Source organism: Triticum dicoccoides, chromosome 6A (assembly GCF_002162155.2).
Source record: "Triticum dicoccoides isolate Atlit2015 ecotype Zavitan chromosome 6A, WEW_v2.0, whole genome shotgun sequence".
Lineage (NCBI taxonomy): Eukaryota > Viridiplantae > Streptophyta > Magnoliopsida > Poales > Poaceae > Triticum > Triticum dicoccoides.
The window spans coordinates 258916761-258921270 of NC_041390.1; positions in this window are offsets into that span (position 1 = coordinate 258916761).

Genomic DNA, 4510 nt, shown 5'->3' on the forward strand with positions numbered 1-4510 from the left:
CGTCTCCCGGCTCTACCCAAAGCAAGAACACAAGCAAAGGACCAACAATCAATCACGGTGCAATGCACAAGCAACATGATGCAAAACATGGCATGATATGCAATGCATATCCATGCTCCGGAAGGGAAAGAAAGAACAAGGCATCAACTTGGGAAACCAAGTGTGCCGCTGGAAAGATGAGATGATTTCTGTCGAAATCGATATAGAGATCACCGGAAACGGATGCACAGTTTGCAAATGGCAAGCAAAACAAGAATGGCACAATTCTGTGATTAACAGCACGATGCCATCTAGAATGCAACCAGAAACTAAGCTACTGCACTCCAACATAGAAATAGAGAATATGGAAGTGATGTACTCAAGATGCTTGACAAAACATGAACAGTGAGGTATGGCTAAATCACAAAAGAGCAGGTTCAAAAAGCATGGCAAAAGTGCAAAAGATATCAGCTTCACAGACTTAGTGAATATACTAACATGCCAGAAATAACATCAGGAAGCAATGTTCAGGTCAAGCAAACAACATGCTACAGGAAGATATCATAGCAAAAAAAGGCATGGCATGAATCTACTAAATGCATAGAACAAAATTCCCTTACTGAACATGAGCCAAAAAGGCACAGAAGATATGATGGCACCCATGTAAACATAGCAAGTTTTATTAATAGTTACAGACTTGGCAGAAAACTGAGCATGGCATAAACAGCATTATGAAGGCATTTTTGCGAGCTCACATCACTCACCACAAAGAATTGCATGACACGATAAGCATACTAACAGCAAGAAGGCATGTTCATGAAGCTAACCATGGCAAGAGAAAGTTCATAGCATGCATGGATCACTATAAACAACCATGGCAAAATTGATTAACATGTAAACAATCTGCCAGGAACAATTTATAGCAAAAGTAGAGCAAGAATAAGACATGCTAGGGTACTCCATAATTACAAAAAGGGGCATCGGTGGATATAGCATAACCATATGTTCAAAACATTCTTACTGAAGCAACTCAAAACAAGCATGGATCTCACTGTAGTATCATGTTTACATGGCATCAAAATAACAACAGGAAAATGACAGCAGAATCCTAAGTCCCTGAAATCAGCAATATCACGAAGGCTACTTTGCATGCTTGTGCTAGTCACCACATTGATCACAAAGATACATGGCAAGCACCCCTGTAAAGATGGAATGACATAGCTCAAAACACATGTAGAGCTGATGCTCATATGAAGCACAAATCAAATGTGAAAAAAATGACAAAACATCATAATCTGCTAAGTAACAGGAGTAAAAAATTTATAGCACTTTTGCATCAATGATTTGGGCACCACAATGGACTGAAAAAAGCATGCCACAATGGAATGAAATCAAGAGCATCTCATAATGAACATTTGGACATATCATATGCATGAAACGGAGCTACGGTCATGGGGTTACGACGCAATAAACAGAGAATGAAAAAGTTACAGAAAAGACTTAGACAAAAATATACCCCTCAGATCTAGGGTTCTTCGCACGGGAACCAAGGCACGCCAGAGAAATTCGCCGGAGAACTCGCTAGGGAGGGAGAAGACGGCGGCCGGAGCGGAGGAGGGAGTCGCCGGAGCTTCGGGGCGGCGGATCTGGCGAGGCGAGGCAGCGGCGCTACGGGAGTGCGGTGGCGGAGGCACGTAGCAGGCGAGTCGGCGCGGGGAGAGCGGCGACCGGTGATGGGCGGAGCAGCGGAGACGGCGGCCGGCGTTGAGGCGCGGGAGGCGGCGCTGGGGCGTAGGCGGCGGCGTGCGCGCAGGCGGCGGCGTGCGCGCAGGTGGCGGCGTGCGGGCCCGCGGGGGCCGGCGATGGGCTCGGCGGGCTTCGGCAACGGTGGGCGGAGAGGAGCCACGTGGCGCCCTTTGGAAGGCCGCGGGCGGCGGCAGGTTTCGTCCAGCTCGGGCCGAACGTGTCCGGCGGCGGTGGAGGGTGGAGCTAGGTTTTCGGGACCCAAATTTTGAGGGGGGTGCACTAATTTATAAGTAGAGGGAGTTTGGAGTGTCCAAATGAGGTGTAGTTTTCACCCACACTATCGTGATCCGACGATGGAGGACATGGAAGAGGTTTGGATAGGTTATTGGACTGTTTTGGATGGGTGTTGGGATGCAACACAAAGAGGGCTTTTGCGGTTACCCGGTTAACCGTTGGGTCAGCAAACGGCCTCCAAATGGAACGAAATTTGACAGGAGGTCTACCGGTAGTGTACCAAGGCCACTTGGAAAATCCCGGTCCATTCAGAGAACGTTTAATACCCGCTCATGAAAAGAGACAAGAGGGGTGCGTCGGGTGCATGTGGGAGTGTCGGATTGCAAAATGGACAATGGGGAAAATGCTCGGATGCATGAGACAAACACGAATGCAAAAGCGATGCACATGATGACATGATGTGAAATGCATGACATGATGTGAAATGCATGACATGAACAAAATGCAAAACGAAGGCAAAAACCCAACCACGAAGGGAAAACATATCGCATCTCCGGAAAAGGCAAGAATTGGAGTTACAAATATGGAAAGTTGTATCCGGGGTGTTACAATGTCATAGCATGCGTATGCATCCTTGGCTGCATAGGTTATGTAATCTAGATTCATATGTACCTCCCACATGTTCAGGTCCGTGGTATCGCTATCTGCTTTCATGTTGGCGTATCAGGGGTCAATGATGGTCTCAGCGAGGTAAACCATTGAGTCCTTCTCACTAGTAGAAAAGGGCCATTTGTCCCGGTTCATAAGACCCATCTGTCCCGGTTGGGGAACCGGGACTAAAGGGTCGTTACTAATGCCCTAGGCCTTTAGTCCCAGTTCTTATACAAACCGGGACAGATGGGCCTCCACGTGGCTGGTCCTGCGAGGCCAGGCAGGAGGCCCTTTTGTCCCGGTTGGTGGCAGCAACCGGGACCAATAGGCATCCACGCGCCAGCTGTTCAGGGGCTATGATTTTTGTTTTTTTTCTGAAAGGGGGGTGGGTTTGGGGGGTTTTGTATGGTTATTTAAGGTGTTTCATATATTGTGTTAGGTAGCTAATTAATTAATAGAGAGAAGTGTCCTCTCTTATCTCCGTGCTTGGTCGACGCTACGTACTATACGTATAGAGAGGCCCTCGACACGCTAGCTAGTAAGAAAATGAAGGAAACCATTAAGTACAGAAGTTCGTCATGCATACCGAGAGAAGTGATCGACGTCTCCTTCTCCGAGAGATTGGTCAAACAACAAGTTTTTGTATATCTATCCGACGCTACTGGCTACATATATACAATATAAGATCTCTTACAATATAATCCCCTAATTATATATGAACTCAGGGTCCACATGGTATTCTCCGGCTTTATTGATGACGTGGTCAAGAAAGAATCCCGCTAATTCCTCTTGAATTGCTTTCATGCGATCTTCTGGTAGGAGTTCATTCCGCATCTCCCACGTCTAATTTGAAGAAGGGGGTTAATACATATATATATGAATGAAACTCAACAGAAATGATGGTGTAATAAAATGAAATTGTGAATATTATTGCTTCCGCACCTCAAATTGTCTTTTAGAGTAGCCCCGCTTATCTTTGCAAGTCGTGTTGTAGATGAACTCGCACATGTAGTATCCACAGTAATCATTCCCTTGTTCCTGCCACAAGCACTTTACGAGAAATAGAGGTCAATCAAACTGATAATGAAGCATTATAAATGGCACTGATGAAAGTAGCTAGAATCAACGGGAGATGCACAGGACTGGCTAGCTAGTAGTACTTACTTTCAGGTATGTATATCGCAGCTCCTTCGGCAGTCTCGGAGCTTCTTCGGTGAAATTTTTCCAAATCCTGCAAGACAAAGAAAATAATTATTACTTGAGATATCAGGAAATGAACAAAAAGTTGCCGATATGGTGCGATAATGATCGATTGAACTTAGTTGTTGAGAATTTTAGTCATGTCCGCGTAGGTCTCGGGATCTTTTCGTCTCGAGTCTAAGATAGTTACTAGTCCCTGCTCAAGCTTAATCTCCAGGAGAATATAGTGGAAGCTGCGCACGCATGCATAACTCATCAATTACATTACTATAACCTCGCTCGGGTAATAAGGGAAACCGAATATGCACAAGACAGTAACACTCACTTGAAGTTGTAAGGAAAGAGTATTTTATCTTTGTTTTGATTTATTATCAAGGATTTGAGCAAGTTGGCCTCAGCATCATAGTCGTTCTTTTAAACCAAAAATTCATCTATGAGATTTGTGTTAATGAACCCAATATCATACATTTCTTCTTTTCTGTACTCGACGATCTTCAATCTGCATAATATATGAGGATAATCATATATACATGCAATGAAAGAGCTGAGCTATATATAGAGACTTAATGACAGAAGTACTACTTACGGACAGTAGAAAGTGACTGTTAATTTATCGAGGGCCTTTCGATTGAACCACTGGAAGAACTCCTTAAATGGAATAGTTAACAAATCAATTCCAACGAGGTCGTGCTCCTCTTTA